Below are 25,971 nucleotides of genomic sequence, written 5' to 3'. Positions count from 1 at the left end.
ATTTTATTATGATATCAAATTTTTGAATTGGTCAACTATATTATGAAAATCCCTCTCCTCCACACCTCCACTCTATTTCCTCATCCCCTAACCTTCTTACAAGCTCTTTTTTTTTCATGTCTTATATAATATATTATTTTCTCTTTTCTGTGTAACATGTTCTCTCATTATATTTGTGAAAAACTTTGACTGGATGTATGTACTATTTTTTATATTTTGTATTCTTATATAAGAACTGTTGTTTTTCCTTAAAAAATAAAAATAAAAAAATAAAATAAAATAAGCCCTGTAAATGCCTAGAACTTAAAACACACTTCTCAGAAATGTTTTTTACCAGTGTGAAAAAATCTTAACTATGAAAAACGGATAAAGATATTTATTTTAATGTTCGTTTTGGAAAATACAAAAATTTAAAAAAGGGTCTCCACTCTCATTTCCCATGGTAATGCTAGCATGATTAGTAAGGGTCTTTTCCAGAGTAACATCTGATAGATGGTTACCGGATGTAAATTACCGGAAGTGGGTCAGACCGGAAGTGACTCGTAAAGCCAGTTCTAGTTACCTGACCCAGGCATTGGAACTAAAGTTGCGTATAAAGATTATATCCCTGTTATCCTCATATAAATATGTCTCAGTACCTAATTATTTTAAAAATAATATTGACTGAAGTCGTTTTTTAAGCTGAAATTATGCAGTACCATGGAATAAACTCTCTTAAAAATCGAAGAATAATGTTTGACCGGTTTTTTTTATTCAAATTAATAAATAATTAAATTTATTCTCCTAACCTACTTGAAAGACTCCGTGTCCCATCTAGACCGACAAGACAAAATCTTCTGTTTTACACAGAAATCGCGTCAACAAACCATTTTAAACAATCTACAATACCTTGAATATGCGACCAATATAACAATAGATTTACCGAGGCTGATATTTTTTGTGACAATGTATGTAAATTAAGGTCAAAAATTATAGAAATTTTGAGAGAAGCAGATATTTCACTTTATTGTTATTTACATATTTTTTCATTTCGTTTCTTTTACATTTATTATATTGAACATAATTTAAATGATTGTATTAAGTGTAAACAATTTTTTTGATGTGTGCGTGAGTTTCTTACACTAATATACAAAGAAATTGGCAATATGTGTGTACATACTGTTTGTTTACGTAATAAAATAAATAAATAAATAATCTCAACTCATTTTAAGGTTCTTTTGAGTTAAATCGTTTTCGTTCTAAAGGTGCAATATTATAAAATTGGTACATACATAAATAATAAAACCAATGTTTGATACCCCTGATCTACTGAAATTGATTTCATTCTATGTACCACCTAGATTAAGCAGAACATCTACAATATTTTGTTAGATTACAGAATACTGAGAATGGATATGCATCACATTTTGATATATTTAGTTTATCTCTGCCTAACTTAAAAAATAAAGTGACCAACATATTTTTATCAAAAATAGCAAATCATCTTCAGAAGATTGGGTTGGAATAGTTATAATTTGATTGATTAAAGTATTTTGTTATTGTATGATTTCTTTAAAATATATATGTATTTCAAGTAATTAATAATGTGTACAGTACGAGTATATTAATATTTCATACTAGAATTTTTTTTAATATTATTATTTTTAAGCGCTCTTTATACCACATATATGTAAATGGCAGAAATGCCGTACATAAATAAACAAATAAATAAATAAATAAATAAATAAATATGTAGAAGCGTTTTTTTTTTATTAAAAATAGTTTCAAACACCAAAAATAGTTAATTATTAAGTCACAAAATACCCGTGAAATCACTTTGTCTTAAGGCTGTAGTCTGGTAAAACGAAAGCAAAATTAAGACATTATACGATTTTGTCATTTTGAAACGAACGTTGTTTTAATCGCGCAATAATAAAAAAATAAAAAAACATAAATTAAATTTAAAATTACCGAAAACGATTTACTATCGTAAGGGCCGGTATAAAGGTCATAAAAACGTAAATAAGATGTTATTTTATATTAAATATTACAACCATGATTATCTTATTTTTTTTAAAGTATAAAATTCTATAAAAAATGGTTTCAACTAAAGTATTTCAATATTATTTTTTTTAAAGTATTACCGAAGGCATAATTTTACGTAGAAATAAAAAAAATGTCAGAAAAATGTATGAGATTTGAAATGCTTGTAAAATCTTTTCAAAATCAAAAAATAAAGTTTGGCTTCTGCCACTTTCATTGTCAAATTATTATCTTTAAATTATGATAAAAATTTGTGTTCAATACTTAGTTTTTATTGAAATCACAGATACCTAAGTATAGTCTAAATTTAAAATGGCATAATCTGCCGGTCTAAAAGTAATTATATTTTAGTTATATAAAACTTTTAAATATATTTTTCAACAGAAATACCTTTTAAAAATTTTGTGGCGCAATTTGAAAAAAACATTAGTTTTAAATGGTAAAATCGTATGATATACTAATTTTGGCCGGGGACTGGATTTTGTAAATTTAGTACCAATTTTTGTATATTCAAGTATATTATGATATTTTTTTAAAAATCTTTTAAAACGCTCAGTTTTTTGGTTTGCGCCGTGACCGACTGCGACACGGTGCAAATTTATAAATAAAACCTGGGCAACTTTTGTGAATAAATGTCTAGATTTTCTTCACTTAGCACATAAAACTTTTAAGTATATTTTTTAACAGAAATACCTTAAAAAAACATTGTTTTTATCTTATTTATGTTTTTTTAATTTTTTTATTATTGCGCGATTTAAAAAAAACATAGTATGATTTCTTAATTTTGCGTTCGTTTTACCAGACTACAGTCTTAATGTTGTGATTTACGACATTGTCCTAAAGCACAGATCTATTTACAAATTTTTCTATTGCTGTGATTTTAAAAGAACGGTGTTTTAAATAACAAAATCAAATGATTTCCTTACTCGACTACAACCTTAAAGATTGATGTGTCGTGAACCTTCCATTTCGAATCTTATACGTGGGTACATATGGTAATACTGTTTACACAAGGTTTTAATTAATTAAAAATATATATTATATTATATTAAAATATCACCTTGATAGCGATTTATCGATCCAATCGACCGCAGACAATAAATGTGCTTTATCAATAACAAAATACGGATTAACACCGCTATAAAATAATGTCTTAACGCTTACGCTCTTATGCATACGCAGGATTCGTGTATTTAAGTTGCAATGTCCATGGAAATCAAGGATTTCATTTACCCAAAAACAATTAAAATGCATAATAAAAATAATCATTTTTTCCATTGACGTAAATTTGACGACATAACCGAACATCGCACGCAACTACACTGGCTCAGTATCAGGCATAGAAGAAACATTTACATTCTATATTTTTTTCACATAATTTTAATTTATCCCACTTCGCCTGTTTATCTGAGAGAGCTCTTCCAACCTTCTTCTATCACAGCATGGGCTATCTCTTCGTTCTAGAAACGAGAAAACCCTTTCAATACCCATTCACCGCTCTAACTTTTTTGTCTTCTCTTTCAAAGTAGTAAGTGCTCGATTGTAGAATAATCTACACATTAATGTCAGAGACTCCCATTCTTTATTTTATTTAAATCACATATGAAATGTCACTTCCTGAATATTTGAGTTTTTATGATCTCCTTCCTTTTTATCCCCCGCTCTCTTTTTTTAAAACTTCAAGTACAAAGAATAAGTACTTTGGCGGACTTATTGTTAAAAGCAATAGCTTCCTGCCAACCAAAAACAGACTGGTCAAAAGAAGAGATTGGTCAAAATGTTGTACTAAAAAACCATAAATAAATATCAAAAGATACATACATGGGTGGAAAGAAATTGCCATAGAATTGCCATTGTAATGAAGAAGTTCCGAGGGGCGAAGCACCCACCCGAACTTTTTCATCCACCGACCAGCTGAGCCGAGTAAAACATGAGACCATAAAACCTTTTACCAAGGCAAATCCCTTCCATCACAGGTGACCTATGCACCACACATATCCTCGAATTAAAACACATTTTTCAAATTGAACATTTGCTTATTCTAATCTTTTTAAAATATGGATCCTGATAGAGACAAAAATAACTTAATGCTATACCAAAATTTGAAAAGCCAAAATACATTATCTATTTGAATAATACCCGCCGGAACACTATATAACCAAGTCTGCTTCCTAATGAAGCGTCACAATGTCGGTACAGCAAATAAAGCTTATTGCTTTATAAATTTCATAAGTACATAAATATATATCCTTTATAAACACCTTGATTTAACATTTTAATATATATCTCTGGAAACAAAATCTTCCTTGATTTCAAATCAAACATTTTAATATAATAGGATACTTATATATAACCACTTACCGAGTTTCTATGTCTACCAGTTTCGAGACGTACCCGTCTCTTCGTCAGGACACCAATTAAACCAACATGCAAAACCCACTATACACCTTCACCATAGTTGTTGCACAAAAATATAAAACTAGCACGACATGCATTTTAATAAGCACGTGCACTGATTCGGACAAACATGCACTGATTAAATTATGAAAATATTCTCTTGTTGAGAATTAATGAAAAAAGTAGAAGCGATGGTGAGAGGGGATAAGCTTAATAGGTTTTATAGGGTGACCATTACAGTGGAACATCGTATAAATTACTATATTGAAAGTTTGTTTGATTATTGATCAAAGGAACATTATTTTTTAAAGCTTTCCTTATGTGAAATATTTCCATATTATTTAATTTTAACCCTTCATTATTTGTATGTAAGATTTTAACTCCAGTATTTTTATTAAAGTCATGATTTAAATTGATTAGGTGATTTGCGAATTCAGAGAAACTATTATTGAGAAGACACCTCATATGTTCTTTAACACGAATATCAAAATTCTTGACGTTCTTCCAACGTAAACTGAAGGACAAGAATTGCATTTTAATTGGTAAACACCTGATACGTACGTCTCGAAACCGGTAGACATAGAAAAGTCGGTAAGTGGGTATATACAAATATTTAATAACATTTAGTAAATTGTTTGATCACAAAGTTAATGCTTTAAATATTAATAATAAGATACTTCTTATTCGAATAATATACGTTGAACAAAAATATTACTTAATTAAATTTACAAAACTATTTTAAACATTTGTAGATTTTTACAATAAAGGTTAAATCTTACACAGCGGTTTCTCAATTCATTTTACAAAACCAACGGAAATAATTCTGCATTTTTTAATTACAAGTGAAAAAATACTACTAAAAGATTTCTTCAATCAATCTACAAAACTATTAGAAGCAATTCTGTATTTTTATAATACAAGTGAAAAAAATACCACTATTCGATTTCTTCAATTTTTATGTATTTCATTGCTTTATATTTGTTTTATTATATATTATACTATTTTATTTATGTTAAAGTAACATGTTTATAAAATGGCGATGTTACGGAAGCACATGTGGTGTCGCGGACTATGAAACTGATAAAATCTGGTAAAGTCTCCAATAAACTCAATTAAGAACCGAAATCGTGAGTTATAAAACAGGGCCCCATGCATCATTGATGGTGATAATGACATAAAATAAACAAAAACAATATAAATCGATATTGTCAATCGATAGTGATGTTTTCCGACAGTACGTCACTATTGCGACGACTGCAAACATTTGTTTCCTACACTTAACTGTCAATATTTACTGAACTTAGTGAGCATGTAAACGTCAAAAGTTTCTTCTCAAATTGCCTATAGAATAGCTACATCTAAACCAAAGGAAATATTGCGTTGCCCTCAACAATGAGGAACTTTAGCCCTACGGAAAATTACCGAAGAACATACCGAGGTAAGATACAGATAGTACAGAAGTTAAGTATACCGTCTCGATATATACAGATGAAGATAGCGTTCATAATCGAGGCACAGAGAAGGCAACGGGAAACTACTCTGTTAATATCCCTGTTGTAATTTGTTAATCTTAACTCTTAAAATGCTGTGGTAAATAATACCTTTGCGCGCGGTGATGTAACATCGTGTTACCACTAGTAAAAGACTTAATATTCTAAAGTTCAGACATTTAAAAAATAAACATGCAGACATACTGTTTCATAATTTCTTCTACATAATTTAAGCAATTAAACGTACAATTTAGCCCTGTTATAGCAAAATAAATTAAAAATCACAAGCTCATGTAACGCGCGTGCGTCCCCCATCACTGTCATCAACCGATAAAAAACTGAATCTGTTTTAGACAACACCCACCGCAGAAGAGCGTCTCTGTCTTCCTCGTTATGACTTGTATCTCCGTGCTCTCTTTTGTATAAGGTATCTGTATAGATGTGTTGCTGGATTAGCGGACATTCATTCTTCATGAAGCAATGATAATATTTTTTGTATTAACATTTAGTATATTTGTATAAATTTTACTTTCCAAATCGGATGTGAACATGTCCATTTGAAGATTACAAAATATACAAATTCATCATTTTTAAAAATAAAATATATATATCAAGCCTTGTATCCTATGTCGACTAGTGTGACATCACAGCCACACAAGAGTTAAAAGGGGTAAAATCTATTCTTTTGTCTACAAATATTTGGACAAACTCAAAATATTGTCATAAGTATAATGCATTAATAAGCTTTTTTTCAAGAAAGAATTTGAGATACATAAATTGGAAAGGTTATAAAAAACATAAATAAAATATGTAATATTGTTCGCCTCCCGGACATCCAAAAAAAATGTTATTTTGATCTCCAAAGTCTCTACATTCGCAGGCATTGGAAATGGAATGGAGTGCAACAGTGGCCAAACGTGATAATCCAAACGCTCTCGCGGCCGTAGAAAACACTTTTATCGCGCGTATTTCATATGTAAATACGGCAAAAAGTCACGCTTCACACGCGTTTTTAGGGAAAGCACGGGGTTTATAAAATAGGAATATTGTTACTAATGGTGAAGGATTTTTTAATATAATACAATTAATTAGCATTTTTTTTCGTTTGTATTTCTAGATTCTCTAAGCTTTTTATTATTTGGTCGTTTGTAGAATGAAGGAGTTTTATTTCAAATTAATCAAAAGAATGATTCGATTCCATTATGAGATTGGCGAATTCCGAGAAGGTATTGGATATAGGCTAGGATGGGTCGATATTTTTTTTTCCTAATTTTGAAATAAAAGGGTTCTAAAAAGTTGCCTTTTGGATTACTCGGAATGCAAAAAATATTTTTTTTAATATTCGATACTACTTTTGGCTCTCAACCAAAGCTTGAAGTTTCCGAAAAAGACGATTTTTTGCTCTAAACCGGCTGTCATTTCGTATTTAAGTAAGAAAATCAGTTCAATTAAATTTTATAATGTGCATTAAACATTATTAAATAAGCCTCTAAGGGCGTAAGTCGCAATTTGTTTTGTAAATAAATGGGACCAATTGTTTTAATTAGCCATTTTTTTTGTCAATATTAGCCAGGCGCTCAACGGAATCAGTTCCGCGGAGTGTAAACTTTTTGCATTTCAGTAGTTTTAAAACGTGTTCGAATTTGTAATGTGATTGAATTATATCTTTGAAAACCAATATTTTTTTATCAATATAGAATTAACAAAATGTTCAGGCAGTGATAAACTTCAAACCTCGGTTGAGGGCCAAAAGTAGTACGGAATATTTTTTTTAATAATTTTTACGTTCAATGTGATCCAAAATGCAAAATGCACTTTAGACCCCTTTTACTTTGATGTCTAAAAACTAAAAAACTTCATACATCATCGACCCACCCTAATGTAGGCGCTTGACGATGATCTTTCATCCTAATTTTTAAATTTCTAGCAGTTTGGCGGGTGTACCTATAATTACAATCTCTCTGACATTTATATTTTATGACAAAATGTCCACTCTAGCCCCCTTCTCCCATACAAATATTTACTAACATTTGCCGAATATTTAACCATAAAGTTAATGCTTTGAATATTGAATAACGATTCGCGTATATTATGCGACCAACAAACCTGTTTTAAGAATATCTTTTGCAATTATGAAATTCGTTCGGGAAACCACCTTATATGCTAATTGACGATATAATTCAAGTTTGTAAGTGACAACTCTTGGCGCAAATTCATTGTAAGTAGTTATAGAAATAGACGAGTGACATATTATGTGTACTTAAATCCCCATCTCAATTATTTAGCCATTAAGGCTGTAATCTAATAACAATTATGAAAATCATGCGATTCAAATCGCTATAAAAAAAAATTAAAAAACAACATATCAAAATGGAGATGAAGAAAATTCTTTAGAGGGGAATGTGGAAGTCCAGGCATTTACAGGGCTTTTATCCTGTCATTATAATTATTAGTATTTTATTTTTGTAGACATGAACTGGATGAAACGCCCTTTGGGAGTTACTACTATCAGTACATTACAACAGAGATGAATAACATTGTAAATGTACCTTAATTCAGGATCGTTTTTTCAAAACACGATATTCGCCCTATGATTTAGGTTTCTTAAAAATTTTATGCCAGTATTGAGACGCATCGATTACTTGAAAAAAAACACTAAAAACAGGCATAAAAAAATATCAAAGTCCTGTAGTCTTTTTTCAAAACACAATATTTTTTTATGTATATTGAGGGGTAATAATTTTTATTGGATGCTTATGAAATATAAAAGAAAATCATAAACTATATTTAAATTATAAATAAGATTACCTTAATGCTTGAGGTGAGGTGTAATTTATCAAACAAAGATTTTTCAAGCGTCAAAACACGAATCAAAAAAATCCCTTTCCAGAAAAATTCATTTTCAAGCGAATACCGAATACCGAGTTGTAAAAAACTCTTGTCGTAATCATTAAATAAATTATTGAAATAATTAATATATTTGTTTATATAATAAAACGTTTATATAATGATTCTTGTTTGTTGGTTTGACAAGAAAAAAAGTTAATGTTCCAAATCACCTCGCTTAAACCATTTATAATGATATTTGTTGTTCTTTTAAGAATCACATATCATTGAAAATAAATAACCGTATTTTCTTTTTTTGTTGCATCATTCACAAATCTCTATTTCATTTATATAAATATCTAATGAAAACCTGTTAAAGAACTGCGATAAAATGCAATAAAAATGACACACCATTTAAATATGATGTTGTTGGCTATTTTCCAATACACAATTGAAGAAAAACATACCTTTAAAGGTAGAAAACTATATATATAATGCAAATATTTTACCTGAGGACAACGTGTTTTCCACAATCGAAATGACGTCTTTTTCTTTAGGAAAACGTTGCTAAAATCACTCGTTTAGTTGATTTAATATGTTTTAACACAGCACTGGTAAATTTATAAACGATTCACATGGTTTATTATGATTTTGTGCAGGAAAAAACACACAGAGGTAATGTCTACCCCTCGCAGGATCAATTTGTTTTTGTTTGGCAGTGCGCATGCGTCATATGGCGCTAATGTACTGCGGAAAAATACAGAACTAATTACTCTCCCAGAGGACTTAAAATTAAGCGGGAAATTTATTTCTTCGGTAGGAAGAAAAACTCACGATTATTATACGGAGAAAAGGTTTATTCGTTTATTTTATTAGGTAAATAAACAGTATGTACACAAATATTGATTATTTTTTTTTGTATATTGGTGTAGGATACTCATGCACACACCAAAAAAATGTTTACAATAATTTCAATTATGTTAAATATATTAAATGTAAAAGAAAAGAAATGAAAAAATATGTAAATAGTTATAAAGTTACATATCTGCTTCTCTAAAAATTTCAATGATTTTTTCGTCTAAATTTACATACATTGTCATAAAAAATATCAGCTCCGGTAAATCTTTTGTTATATTGGTCGCATATTCTAGGTATTGTAGAATGTTTCAAATAGTTTGTTGACGCATTTTCTGTGTAAAACAGAAGATGTTGTCTTGTCGGTCTAGATGGCACACGGAATGGAAGTCTTTCAAGTAGATAAGGGGAATCAATTTTATTATTGACTAAATTATATAAAAATAACTAGTCTAACATTATTCTTCGATTTTGAAGAGACTTTATTCCATGGTACTGTATACTTTCTGCATAGTTAGAGAAGTTAAGGTTTAACCAATAGTCGATCTGTTAAAATATTTTTTGTTGGAACTAGTTATAAGTCGTATTTGAGGTATTACGAATGCCGATAAAAATATGTAAAATAGATTTAGAAAACTTAATTGTATTTTCAATATCAATATGGACATAATTTAAAAAATAAAATTGTAAAAAAATGTCTACAAAAACGCGACATGTTTAGTTTTGACCATTGTGACGATGTTCTACTTAAATTTAAACAGTCATAAACCAAGTTTAAAATTTAAGGGTGTATTCGTGTAAAACGCACGAAAAATGAGGAAATCATACGATTTTGCCATTTTATAACGAATGTTTTTTTAAAATAAAGCAAAAAAAAAAAATGCAATAATTTTCAAAGGTTTTTAAAAAATATTTTTATATAACTAAAATATAATTACTTTTCGGCCGGCAGATTACGCCATTTCAAAATTAGACTAAACATTGGTGTCTCAATTTTTATAAATTTTTATAAAAAACTCAGTATTGAACCAAAATTTGTCGTAATAATTTAACGATAATAAATTAAACATTAAAATAACGTAAACAAAATTTTAGTTTGTTGTTTTTGAAAAGAAATACAACCATTTTTTATCACCAAAATTTTGGGACATTTTCATTTATTTCTACGTAAAATTATGCCTACGGTAATGTTCTTTTTTATTATTTTAGTTGAAACCCTTTTTTATAGAATCGTATTTTCTTTTTTTTTAAGGAGATTATTCTGGTTGTAATATTCAATGTCTAACAATATATTAAGGAGTAAGGAAAGCTGATCGCCGTTTGTTTGCGCGAGATACAAAATGAGTGACATTTACTAATATCTTACTCCAGTAAATATTGCAATGCTGAAAAGGCATGTCCAGATCTTTTTGCATTTTTGCACAGTCATGGTGTGAGATTTAATGCAGGCGTAAATTTTTTATGTCATCAGTAAAAGAGATGAATTTACAATACTCAAAACATTTGTTTATGTCATAAGCCTAAGCATTAAAAAGTAAAGGGCCTAGGTGAGAACCCTGAGGTACACCAGAAGGTATAGATATAAAATTATAGGCAAAACCATTGATATTAAGGTAGTGATTTTTGCTCGCTTAAGGAAATTTTGATTATTGATAATAGTAGATTTGACCTTCCTCCGGTAACAATAATATTTGTATGGTTGCATACGATTTATCTGTTAAGTTAAGTTGTGTCTGTTTTTTTTCAAATGAGCACCTAAAGTAAGCCAAACGGTTAATAAACGTTATTCAAAAGAAAAAAATCTGCTTTACAAGATCTTGTGTTCGTAGTTAAATATATTATTTTATTTGATTACGAGGATTTAAAGTGGAATGACAAGAAGACGAAAATGAGCATTTTCGACACCTCCTTCTGTTCGCGTTCAATCGAGGAAATAAAACTGCAAAAGCTGCTCGCGACGTTTGCGCAGTGTACGGTGAGGATGCCATTAATAAGTGAAGTAGAACATATTATTCACAGATTTGTTGTAATTTTTATTTGACTGTATCCTCATAGTATTTGTATGAAAAAATCAATAAAAATTAACTACTTTAAACTACGCCACAAGTTCCTCTGAAAAAACTAATTGTGATAGATTTGCGGTTTCCAGGTAGCCAATTAGCAGAACTCACCGACGAGAACTTGTGACGTCACGAGAGGAGAAATTTCAAAATTACAAAATAATGAATTTATTTGTTTTTTTTAAAATAGGCGTAGTTTGATAGCCTATTAATTCATTTAAAAAACCGCTAAGGACACGAGATTAGATCCTCAGATGCAGTGTGCGGTATGTGGAGGGCAAGCTACATATGCAGCAATATAATGCCCTATGCACCACTAGGTGCGGATATGGTGCAGGATATGATGATGATATAAAATTGAATTCTGTGACTTCGCTATTTTGATTTAGTTAATGCATTTCCAGTAAGTCTCGATTGAGAAATCAAATTCCTAGCGTGCTGTTTTTCCTTAAGTATCCATTAAGTAACAGATAATTACACTTCGCTGTAATTTGTAAATTATATAAGAGTTTCATGGTGATTTCTTTAAACACGGTAAATTAATTAATTCACTTAGATTATATTATAATTTTCATGTGGCCTCCAATTACGTAATACAATAAATTCTCAAGAACAAAGTTCTCAATGCAACTCAATGTCTAGTTCACAGAAAAAACTTAAAAATAAATTCTCATATTGTCAAATATTATATCAGTTGTCTGTTTCCATCATGTGATATATTGCCGTCTAAGCAAAAGGGCAGCTTTTTACAATAGTCGTATTTTGAAATATGACGATTTTCAGTATTTATCATCTTTAGTTATCTTTAGATATAAAAAAATTCTGTACGTATGATGTCACTCAATTCCTCCTAAACGGTTTAACCGATTTACGTGGAGTTTTTAGAGAAATGTAGATATTTGCACTGCGCGTGTTCGTAGATATTAAAATTTTTAGTATAATCTGTAAAAAAAAGTAAGGAGCATAAATAATATTTTCATTGACCTACCAAGGTTACATTCGGCGAGAATGCATAAATAAAAAATGGAAGAATGTTGTTTTTTAGTGATAAAAAAAATGTTTTTGTACGTTTACAAACAACATTCTTCCCTTTAATTTGGACAGTTTTAGCACGCTTTCATAACGCAAAGGCTTTTTTTTTTATTTCTTATGGTTTTGAATTAAATGTCAAGCTCGCGTCAAAACCCGGCTGGCAGTTAAAAAATGACTAAATTCGCTTGGACATGAGTTAATTGTCATAATTTTAGAGGGATTATGGTAAAACGTGGTCTGACTTTTCTTTATTTACACGTATGCCTGTATTTTCTTGCTCGATTATGGCACCAGAGCAGTGATTTTTGCACAATATTGATTTAAGCACAACGAAGACTCTTAGCCAATCACAAGGTAAAAATAAATGACGTTTGCCCTTATTTCTTCATTACGTCCCTAGATGGTTAAGATTCACAATTAGACCCAGTAGGTGGTGCTACGATCTCAATGTCAAATGTCACTTAGTATATAGTTTATTGAAAATTCGAATTTTTCGAGATTTAGCGTTTGCCGAGCCAGCTTATAGCAGGCAACACAGCGTTTGAGCAGAACAACGTCTTTCGGGTCCGCCAGTGGTAGGTACTTTATATTTATTTTTGTATTTCTTATTCTTTAAATTTATTTTAGTTTTATTTACTTTATTTTTATTACTACATACGAGTATATACACATATTTATTTATATTTTATTTTTTATTTGCAACTTCTGAATGCTTAAAATTTCTCAATTTTTAAACTACTTGTATTTTGATACTTATAATGTACTTAATAAATCTTTTATCACTGTGGAAAATGTATATTGAATATGTTATATATGCAATATATGTAAACTGCCGTTTTTTTCCCAAATAAATAAATGCTATACGGCCTTAGCCAATAGGAAAATATCGCATACTACGAATACCGATAAAAATATGTCAAATGTACTTAGAAAAATTAATTGTATTTTTAAAGTATAAGTAAAATTGTCAAAAAATGTCTCTACAAAAACGCGACATGTTTAGCTTTGACAATTGTGACAATGTTGTTTTTAAATTTGCCTAGTTGTTAATTTAAGTTAGTTATTAAGTTGTTATTAAGTTGTAATATTAAGTTGTTAATTTGCTAAGTTGCCTAGTAGGTGATTTGGTTCAGCCGGATGAATCTCACCCACGTGATAAAGGTTTCAGCTCTTTTACTTCACAAAAGTCAACAGATGGAAGAGTTTAGGAAATGTGGATGTTCAAACATGGGCAGAATGGTAAATGTTACACAGTGTGTAAAGTGGCCACTTAAACCAGCCAATGACAGGTCGTAAGCCCTGTAAATGCCTAGACTTCCATATTCCCTTCTCCGAAAAAATTTTCCCTCTCTGTTGAAATAAATTTAAAAAAATACTGCATTTAATATTTATGTCGCTTGCGGTTTTAAGTTATAATTAAAACATTTCCAAATTTAACACAAAGTTCTTCTTAAAAAACAAGTAGTTTTTATAATTTAAATAATTGAAAATAAAGAAACATAAAAATTATTGAAAGAAATGCGTTATGTTATGGATTCGAACACCGGCCCTCTGCATGGCAAACAGACACCCTAGATGCTTAGCTATTCCAGGTACCCTCGAGCGGTCAATAACTAGCGAGAAAAATACATAAATAGTTTTGTATCGATGACAATAAAAATGTAAAGCTGCGAATTATCGCTTATATTAACGATTCGCCACTGACATATACCTGTGTATGGGCAAGATAGGTATGTTATTTCTGATTATTTCATATTATTGCTTAATTAAATGATAATCCAATCCAATTCGACTCGCTTCGGTTTTTTTTATGCTCTGCAAGATAATGCGTTTGCTTTTACGTTAGATATATTATTTTATTTAATTACAAGCCTTCAAAATGGAATGTTAAATAGGCGAAAGTGAGCATTTTCGAAACCTCATTCTGTTCGCGCTCAACCGAGGCAATAAAGCTGGCAAAGCTTCTCGCAATATTTGCGCAGTGTATGGTTAAGATGCTATGAATTATTCACTATTTTTTTCTAAAAAATGAAGGAGAATACAATTTTGACTAATTCATTGTATTATTTTCCTATTGTTCTTTTCACTTGGAATAAAAATCACACACAATGTATGTCTACACCCAATACTTAAGGAATTTTCAATGCTTAAATTAAGTTCGATATAATACAAGATTTTATAGAACATTTTTTTGTGCAAAATACCTCAAGGGTGCTAAACCTCTATGTATATGGTATTTATTATCAGTCCGGAAAATGAATAAGCTGCCGGAAGTTGTGCATGAATAGGCTCTTGCCAGATAAGCCGTGCCAGAAATAGATAGCTTAAAACAGGTATCTAAAGCGTTCTTACATGGGCCCAAGACAAATCACCTACTGTTAACGAAAAGGAGGACTGTAAATGAAAATCGAATTTCATTCAGTTTTGTGATTGGGAAATATTTGAGAAAGGATAGGAACATGGAATGGATACCTACCTTTAATATTTATTTATTTATTTATTTCATTTTATTTGGGATTTTTACAGCTATAACATAAACAAAATAATTAGAAAAATCTTAACAATACTAAAGCCAATTAAAAAAATCCACTGTAAATATAATGACACATAATATATAAGAAAAGAAGTTTAGTAATTGTATTTGTGTGACGTTTGTATTCATGTGTATGTGAATGTGTGTATGCGTGAATGAATGAGGGAGAGGATACATGTGCGTGTGGGAATGAAAGAGGGAGAGGGTCTGAATATGATCTGAATGTTCTTCAATTTCTGGCACTGGATTACAAAATGAACTATAAACTATACCAATGTTTTCCACGACGCGCGACGATTCCAACCACTTTTTTATCCGATTTTATGTGAAGTCAAAAATGTTGTTTAGTTTTTGTTCTAAATCCGAATCTTCTAATTTTGAATATCTTCCATCTTGAGGTTAGGTAGGTACCATAAGGATTGGTCAAAGGAAGGATGGGAACGAAAAGTAATCGGCCAGGAATAGTATCGATAAATGCTGTTATTTACTCAACACCATACAGAAACATACTAGAAAATAAAGAGATTCCGATTTTTCTGAAAAGGAAAACACATGAATAATGTATACTGCCAGTGACTACATATGCATTAGAGACTATGGCCTTTACAAAAAGAAATGTAGAAAAGCTCAAATGCACACTGCGATCCATGGAAAGATCCATGCTTGATATACGCCTAAAAGACAGACTAAGAAATTAGGAATTCAGGAACGGAACCAGAATTTCGAATATCTTGAATAGCGTAGCAAGGCGGAAGTGGAAATAGGCAGGACATGTTACGAGACAAGACCCCACAAGATGGGACCTCTAAAATGTTAAGATGGAGACCTTGGGAGAATAAGAGAGGCGTCGGAACCTCTAAAAAGATGGTCCGACGACATAGTTGTTGCGGGAGGATAAAAATCGGCTGCAAGCTACCGAACGAAAGAAATGGAAGCATATGGAAGAGGTCTATATACAGCAGTGGAGCACAGAAGGCTGACGAAGAAGATCATATTAGATAAATTTATGACAGGAATGGTTGACTGTACAGAGCTGCTTGGTTTAATAACAATACATGTGCTAGCCAGGATTTGTAGACGGTACCACCTGTTTCATGTATCAATAAGTAAAATATCGTATGTTAAAAATGCTTTTTTTCGTAAGACTTTTTCAATGTACAATACAAAATTTAAAAATATAGATTACACAAACATCACTCTGTCAGATTTAAAATTTACATTAAAAATGTATTATGTAACTTAGTAGACATTATAACAATAAATATGTACATCTCCCCTCCCCTCCTTATCCTCTCTTCAAGCATTTTGTCCTTATCCCGCCCAATTTACAGTAACTTAATGTTCTTAAAATTAATATTTTAAAAATCTTTGATTATTGAGTACATGAAAATAACATTTTTACATGTATAAATTGTATGTATTTATTTGATATGTAATATATTTTCTTTACTAACTTTGTATACTATGTGGAAATCTGTTATTAGTTCTGAGTTTATAAACTATATCTGTTTGTTTACTAAAAATATGTATGTAGAACTGTTGATTTCCCAAATAAAATAAAATAAATAAGCTTTAAAATACTTTGTTTTAATTTCAATAAAAATTGACGTGGTTCAATTATTCTTATTGAAAGGGCTCTCTTTAAATGTAAAATTGATCTCAGAAATACGAAATGGCACGTTTAAAAATAATAATTGCAATAGCTGTCTTTAAGATTCGCAACAGAAAAAACAACTTTTTTCATTCTCAAAATGGGCGGTAAGCGAAATAAGTTAGATATTTTTTATTATTTTTTTTTATTCAGGAAACATACAGCACAACTACATAGTTTTATATTATACAAAATTAGATTTATCTCTAATGGACCAGTGAAGTTTCCATATTATATTACATGCTAAGGTTATCAGTTAACTATTTTTATTTTCCAAGTTCAATAATATTGTAAGGAGAAAAAACATGAATGAAAGTAGTTTAAAAATTAAAATCAAAGTAAAAAAGTTAATTCAACAGTTCCTAGTTAGTATTTGCATAAATGGAAATAATATTATTGAAATGAAAAAAAAACTTACTAAAAGTAATTAATAAGTAAGAATTAAAAATAAATAAGAATTAAAGAACATACTGAAATGCAAAAAAAAACATTTTCAGAAAGGCAAAAATACATTAATATTTTAAGGGATAAAAAAAAGCATAGATGAGAAGCAACTGTAAAACACAATAAATTTAAGTTAATTTTAAAACCATTTTCAAAAAATTAAAATATATTATGGTAAGAGAAGCAATAAAAATTGATGAAAACCGAAAAAGACATGGCATGCCTAAATTCGTCAAATGCTTGAAAATGGACATGTCAAAAGTCGGATTAATCGGCGCGCGTGCACGAGAAGATATGTGAATTCGAGGTCTATATACAAAAAGAGAGTAATATGGCGTTCTATCCTCTCTTGCCTACTTCTACTTGGAAACGGCGTGATGGCTTGTTTAAATCAATCAATTTGAACAATAGGTATGACGTAAAATTTTAGGTCTTCATAGGATAAATAGTCAAAAGAGATTGAGACTCGTGGTGTAATGGTCAGCGCGTCTGCCTACCACGCAAGCGATCTCGGGTTCGATTCGCAACATGGTTGAAATGAAATATTTATTCAAAAAATTGTGTTTCCACACTAGAATATTTCATCGTCCCTGGACTGGTACCTGAAGCGTAAGACTGATCATCTTACCTGCATGTTATAAAAATGATCAAGATTCGCTGCGATTGGTGTACCAATGGAGTGCCCTATGCACCATGAGGTGTGGAAAGTGAATGATGATGATGATAAAGAAAGGCAATTTATTATTTTTAAAGGTAATTCCAAAATGATTCATTTTTGTTTCAAAATATAAAAGCAGCAGCGGAAAAAGAAAGAATAACAGTATTTTAAGTATTTAAATTTATTTCAACAGAGAGGGAAAAAAAATTGAGAAGGGAATATGGAAGTCTAGGCATTTACAGGGCTTATGACCTGTCATTGGCTGGTTTAAGTGGCCACTTTACATAATCTTTTGGACATAATCAAACATTGTTGAATTACTACCTGGTACAAGAAGAAGTATAAAAATTGAAAAATTGTTTTCAGGCGTTGCCTAGTAGGGGATTTGGTTCAGCCGGATGAATCTCACCCACGTGATAAAGGTTTCAGCTCTTTTACTTCACAAAAGTCAACAGATGGAAGAGTTGAGGAAATGTGGATGTTCAAACATAGGCAGAATGGTGAATGTTACACGGTGTGCAAAGTGGCCACTTAAACCAGCCAATGACAGGTCATAAGCCCTGTAAATGCCTAGACTTCCATATTCCCTTCTCAATTTTTTTTCCCTCTCAGTTGAAATAAATTTAAATATGAACAACTCCCTAGGGAGGAAATCCAGCCAGTCTGCAAGCATTTGGACATAATCAAACATTGTTGTATTTTAAGTCATCTATAAAATTTGAAAAAGCTATATTTAAAAAAAATCAACTACCATAGTGTACAATATAGCATGATATACTTTTTTTATTATTTTTTTCTTTAAGAATATTATTATTTCATTTAATTGGCCGTTTTTTCCTTCTTTTTTTAAAAATAAGTTAATACCTACTAATTAGTGACGAATTGGAAATATTTGACACATAACTAAATATTTCGAACAACGCAAGTTGTGACAGTGCTCTGGAAAACCCATGAATTTTTTTTTTTTATCATATCGATCTGGAATATTTTTTAGTAAACTTCACCTTGATAAAGGAAGTTTGTGGTTAATTACACATTAAGCTGTCGTCATTAAAAGCAAATGATTTTTACTAAATTGTAATTGTTGGGAACGACAGAGTGAGAGTAATTATAAATAAATATGATTCAGTGGTCACATGAAAGAAGACAATTTGTTACAAAAAAAATCAAGATAGAGATTTGTTTGCAGACTAAGAATAATGATGTATGCAAGAAAAGCGATTTGCTTATGAATGTTGATAAATCGAAAGTGATGTTTTTTTAGGGGATGAAAATATAACTTAATGTGAGGTCAGTGTGAACGGAGATATTCTGAATCAGGTAGAAGAATATGTGTATCTGGGAAGTATATTTACTAGGGATGAAAAGGAGGGCGAATGCCGGGAACAGGGTGAACGGTGCACTGAAATCTACTTTGGCAAACAAATGTTTGTCGCGGGAGGCTAAACTAGCAGTTCACAATGGAGTTCTCTTGCCATCTCTAATGTATGGTAGCGAAGTATGGAATTGGAAAAATAATGATGAAAGTAGGTTAAATATTGTCGAAATGCGATCCCTCTGGCAAATGTGTGGTAAAACGATGTATGATAGGTGCGCAAATGTCGAGATTCGTGAACTGTGAGAGGGTGAGACTTGCATTATCGACAGAATGAAGAAAGGGGTGCTGCGTTGGTTTGGACATGTAGAGCGAATGGACAGCGAAAGAACGGCAAAAAAGATCTACGACGCGAATGTTGATGGATGCAGAAAACGAGGAAGACTGAGAAAGACATGGCACGATCAAGTCCATCAGATACTTGAAGATGAACATGTCAAGAGTAGGAATAATCGGCGTGCGTGCATGAGAAGATGTATGAATGAAGAGGATTCGAGGTCTGTATTTAAATACAAAGTGATATGGCTTCTATCCTCTCTGTCTACTCCTACGGGGAAACTGCGTGATGATTTGTTTGTTTGTGTTAAGAATAAAATTATTCTAAGCAGACCCCGCGCCGTGGCGCAGTTGGTTAGACGGCCAACTGTGAAACTGACGTCGCGGGTTCGATTCCCGCCAGTTGCGAGAAAAAATCAAAAAAATGTTTTTTTAAACAATGTTTTGAGTATATTAAAATGTTTGCAGACTGGCTAGATTTCCTCCTAAGAGAGTTATTAAGATCTAAATTTGCTACGACAGAGAGGAAAAATATTTTTGAAACGGGAATATTGAAGTATTAAATTATATTTTAAAACTCAATTGGGCAAAAAACCCGACTTATGCCCTTTTTCCGTGTCAGCACAAATATATGTAAACACACATCAGCGTCATTGATTTTTTTTGTAAAAAAAAAAAATACTCTTTGATTTTATTTTATTATAACACCTCTATTCGCCTGGTCAAAAAAATATTATTTATACCACTCCAGAAGGCAGACGAAGCAGAGGCAGACCAAAATTAAGATGGCTGGATAATGTGGAAGTGACAGAGAGATTGACCTGACGAACTGGAGAAGAGCCGCGGGGTGCAGGGAGGCATAGAGACAGATTCTGGAGGAGGTCTCAGGGCCCACAACGGGCTGTACAGCCACTGATGATGATGATTTGCCTGATCAGTTAGGCGTCGGTAAATAAACTAAATCAATTTAAATATAAAAAATACCTCTGGGCATTACAAGGCACCTCTTTATTTATTTCGAATTACAACATATTTTTACTGTAGATAATAGTCAAGAAGTCAGGTTAAGCATCTTCGTGTTTTTGAAATGGGGTCTTTGCCATCAAATCGCTAACATTCACGATAAATAATATTATAATTACGCAATGCTCTCACGTCAATTGAAAACCTTCAGTAAATGTTGGTTTTATCATCTCCGTGACTGTATTCATAATAATAATTAATTTATTTTTTTTAAATATAAGCCAGATTGTAGTCCGGTGGTAATGTAGCGATCTGAAGGATCAGAGATCCGAGGTTCGCTCTACGCTCTATTGACCCGATTCCCGTTTTCAAGCGCACCTTTTACAGCTTTTTTTAAATTCACAAATTATAAACAGCTTCCAAATTTCGCAAATGCTAGTATATAATAACTTACCGACTTTTCTATGTCAACCGGTTTGGAGACATACCCATCTCTTCATCAGGACGCTAATTAAACTAATGTGCGAATTCCACTATACCTCTATGGCGAGTAGTGATTATCTTTATAAGTAATCTTTAAAAATGTTCATCAATTTGTACCTACGTATAATTACATGATATATAAGTAACTAATGGACCTGACGGACGTTGTCTTGCCCGAACGTTCGCTTGCCTGCCATTGCATTGGAAAAAGACTCTCCATTGATAAGTAGGTCCCTAGGTACTTGTTTATGGTTGAATTCTAAAACATTAAATAAATCATTTTCAAATGTAGAATTCTTTTTGCAAATGTCAAACTCGGCTCTTCTCGCCAACAGGGGTGCACTTTTTTCATGAATGTGATTTTCAAAAATGTATTTTATGTCAGTTAATATTATTTTATTCACACGTACAGAAGAATTATATAGTTAAAGATATGATTATAAATCAACTCAAACAACAATTATTATTAACCACGTGACATGCGTTGCTTTTTTCTTCACTATTTTAATACAAAACTTGTAGGTACACAAGTTTATTAAATAATACCATAATGACATTCAGTAGATATTTCCATTATGATTGAAATGTGAACACTGAGCACTGGCCAATTCCTTTTAAAATGAATCATGCCAAAAATGGCCACTTCGAACGCCACATGTCCTATGTGAATATGATACATAATATGTCAACAGTATCCTAAAAAAAATATCGAAATACTAGTTTCCAAAAAGTGAATCTTCAAATATTATTTATAATCTGCCAGCTTGTTTTAGTACTAAAATACCGCGACTGGGTTAAAAATGTAAAATATCGTGTACTTTTTTGCATGGAGGAATAAGCTGAGGCAATCGGCTAGTTTCATAGTTCACTGAGAACGGGCTGGGCGCTGGGCGCGCTTTATGATTTTTTTTGAAGTAAGATATAAACGGTGGTGGGGATTTATAATAACTGGCTATTATTTTATTTGTTTTTCCACAAACATAATTTCTTTAAAAAAATATTGTCGACAGTTAAATAGTGTCAATGAGCTGTGCATAATCGCTTGTTTGGACGATTCGCCTTTGCCATGCCTACACCTTCACCATAGAGTTTTACAAAAATACTAATACTGTATTCAAACCCCCCCATCCTCTCCTCTCTTTTTTATGAAAGTATTGTTCCCAAAACGTTAATTTTTTTTTGATAAAATAAATAAAACAACTTTGTTTTTAACCACTATTTTTTTTTCCACCGACCGGTTTCAAAACAAACAAGCTTCTTCGTTAAGGTTTACGTAACTAATGAATTATCTAACTCCCTACCATCGAACATTAAACCGGCTTTCTACAAAGACAAAGTCCATAAATATAATAAATCTGGGATAAACCAATTAAATTGTAATGATTACGATTCAATCTACATTGGGAAAACTAAAATAAACTTTAATATTAGAGTAAAAGAACACTTAAGATGCTTAAATAATAATCACTTTTCTGAATTCGCAAATCATCTGATAGAAAATAATCATAACTTCATTTAAGACACTGGATTAAAAGTACTTCATGTTGAAAATAAAATATAAAATCTAGACAACTTAAACATTTTAGAAATTAAAAAAGTGATTCATAAAATAAAAAATTAATCAATAGCCAAATAGACAATATTTCTTTTAGTCCTCTCCTGTCTAGCTTCGAAAATATTGATATCAAATTATCACCCTTGTAAGAGAAAAAAAAAACTTTATTTATTAGGTCCACATGTAGTATTTAGTGAACATGATAAAAATAAAATAGGAATTAATTCATTAGTTACGTAAACCTTGACGAAGAAGCTTGTTTGCTTTGAAACCGGTCGGTGGAAAAAAAATAGTGGTTAAAAACAAAGCTGTTTTATTTATTTTACTTTATTTATTTATTTTATCTGGTAAACAAACAGTATGTACACAAATATTGCCAATTTCTTTGTATATTAGTGTAAGAAACTCATGCACACACCAAAAAATTGTTTACACTTAATACAATAATTTAAATTATGTTTAATATAATAAATGTAAAAGAAACGAGATGAAAAAATACGTATTTAAGAATTTATTCTTAAATACATATTTTTAACATTTAAAAATATGTATTAACTTTAGTTAAATATCTGCTTCTCTCAAAATTTCTATAATTTTGGACCTAAGTTTACATACATTGTCACAAAAAATATCAGCGTCGGTAAATCTAATGTTATATTGGTCGCATATTCGAGGTATTGTAGATTGTTTAAAATAGTTTGTTGACGCGTTTTCAGTGTAAAACAGAAGATTTTGTCTTGTTGGTCTAGATGGCACACGGAACGGAAGCCTTTCAAGTAGGTTAGGAGAATCAATTAAATGTTTTATTAATTTGAATAAAAATAACTTGTCTAACATTATTCTTCGATTTTTAAGAGATTTTATTCCATGGTACTGCATAATTTCAGCATGGTTAGAGAAGTTAATGTTTAACCGGTACTCGACCTGCTTAAAATGTTTTTGTTGGACCCTTTCTAGTCTATTAATACTTACATTATAGTAAGGTGACCAAATAGAAGTACAGTATTCTAGCTGGGGACGAACAAATGTTTTATAGAGTTTTTCATATGTCTCTGCATATTATAATGAATAACCACAAAGTTAGTGCTTCAAATATAAACTTTTTGTTTTTTTTGTATCATTGAATAGTATTTTATCGTATTTACAATATTTTTGAAAACAACGTACAAAAGTGAAAGTACCAAACAAGAATTGCAATATTTATCATGCATTTTACCGGTTAACTTTTGAGAATTCGCGCTGCAACTAATTCCTCCGAAACCATCGAGATTTTCCGTTTACTAGAGCTGTCAACAGCAACACATTATAAACAGGGCCTGCGCCGGCTGGGGTTTAACCACAGGCAGACCGTGACAGCAAAATGGCGGACGGAAGCTATCACAGTACAGAATAAGCTCCCGACCAACCACAGTCACACTCTAGCCACCAGTGACCGCGGTCAAGCCGCAACAGGGGGGCTCCAAATTCGAATTCAAACTCAAATCGCCGGGAATATAGGTACAAACATCATAGATAAAAAAATCCTCTAGGGTTGTGCGTACGTACTTTAAAAGTACCTACCCAAAAAAACGATTTTATCCCTTTTTTATGGACTGCGAATCGAATTATTTTCAATAATTTTATTTATGTTTTGTGATAATTCTGTTGGTGATTTTGTGGTGTGCTTTAAGCTCCAGGTTTAAGTGCAATCAATTTTTTTAAATAAGGGTAAGTTTTTAATTAAAATTTCATATTTTGAACTTAAACAAAATTAAAATTAGTGTATTTTAGTGCCTATAATTTTGTACTAAAATACTTTTCAAATACTGTGCATTTTTTTAGACCTCTTATAAAATATAGGCTTTTTAACTCTCAAAAGACTGTACTGTTCTCTGCAAACAGTGCTGTACCGACGTGCTACATTAAGCAAAATACAAGATATTTTTAGCATATATATTTTTTTAATAAACGTGTTTCCATAATTTATATATACCATCATATAATTTAGGGCCATTATAGCATAAAACGTCTTCATGGTTTAAAAAAGTAAGAATTAGATGTTATAAAGTCATGTATTCGATAAAGACTTACAAAAGATAAACCGTTTTTTTTTCTTTTTTTGTAATTTTTAATGGGCATGTGTATAAAAATGAAAAATCAAAGATAATATAAATCCTTGCCTAAAAAGTAAGACAAATTTAAATAAAAAGTCACTCGAAAATGTTCTGAATTTAAATACAAAAATTTAAACTCACCTACTCTAAATTTAATTCTAATTTATTTATAGGTTTATGACTGATAAGATTTGTCTTAGATGTATTTTGATGTATAATTTTGATTGTAATTATAAATATGATTGACAAGCGTGTCCCCAATAATGAGATTATAATATCCGCTTTGATCTGCTTATATTAAAAATAATTTAACCGGAGACACTATAAACTTATCAACTTATTACTTACCCACCACAAAAGTTTCATATCATCATCATCAGCATTCCCTTTTTGCACTGAATGGTGCATAGGGCACTGCATTGGTACACCAATCGAAGCGTATCTTGATCCCTTTTGTTACGTGACGGTTAGATGATCAGTCTTACGCTTCAAGTACCAGTCCGGGGACTATGAAATATTCTAGTCTGAAAAAACCCTTTGAATTTTTATTTTTACCTTCTTTTAATTCCTTTAATGTTTGCAGGAATTTCTCTCTTTAAATATTTTGGTAACACAATATAAAAATGTTTGTTGTGCAACATCAACCCTGATGATGGACGCTGTAACGCGATCCGAAACGTCGGTAAAAAGTACGAACGACACACGGCATAATAACCTAGAAAAACTTATTGTGAATCTTAACGACCGTGAAAATCTAAGAAGTTTAATCATAAAAATGTTTATTTAAAAATATAAAAAATCTTAAATATATCGATAAAATAAAAGTTTAAGAAAATTAAATACAAGTTTCATATCAACCATGTCGGGAATCGAACCCGAGACCTCTTGCATGGTAGTCAAACGCGCTGATCATTATGCCACGGTGCCGACTACCGCACGAGGTATATATCATCATCAATGTCTTATCCGCATTCAATGGTACATAGGGCATTGCATTGTTTAATAAAATGCATCATATTAATGCATACATCTTTTTGCTTGTATCGAGTATGTTTATTTATTTTTTTAGTTTTTTATTTTTTTACATTATAAACAATAATTTAAAATAAAAATAATGTAACCTCACTGGGGTTACACATGCCAAGGACCCTTAACGATATATATATGTAAATATATATTTATTTCTTTTACATGTGAGAATATACAAAGAAGACAAAATATACATGGAAATAACCAAATGTTCTGACAGTTTTAAACA

The 25,971-nt window shown here is 30.9% G+C and overlaps 1 protein-coding gene across 1 annotated transcript in view; it reads left to right on the top strand.

Annotated features, from left to right (window-relative positions):
• The first annotated feature begins 24,029 nt into the window (after nt 1-24,029).
• Nucleotides 24,030-25,971, top strand: part of LOC148279455 (uncharacterized) — a 91,355-nt gene continuing 89,413 nt past the window's right edge. Inside the window, exon 1 of the mRNA XM_088229915.1 lies at nt 24,030-24,327. The gene's annotated coding sequence lies outside the window, so the exon portion shown is untranslated. The remainder of the gene's footprint in view (nt 24,328-25,971) is intronic.

The sequence above is a fragment of the Micrasema longulum genome, unplaced genomic scaffold (assembly GCF_059751315.1).
Source record: "Micrasema longulum isolate JH-2025_06_02 unplaced genomic scaffold, ASM5975131v1 h1tg000723l, whole genome shotgun sequence".
Classification (NCBI taxonomy): Eukaryota; Metazoa; Arthropoda; class Insecta; order Trichoptera; family Brachycentridae; genus Micrasema; species Micrasema longulum.
The sequence above is the reverse complement of the archived record's forward strand: the minus strand, read 5'-3'. Positions and strand labels throughout refer to the sequence as shown.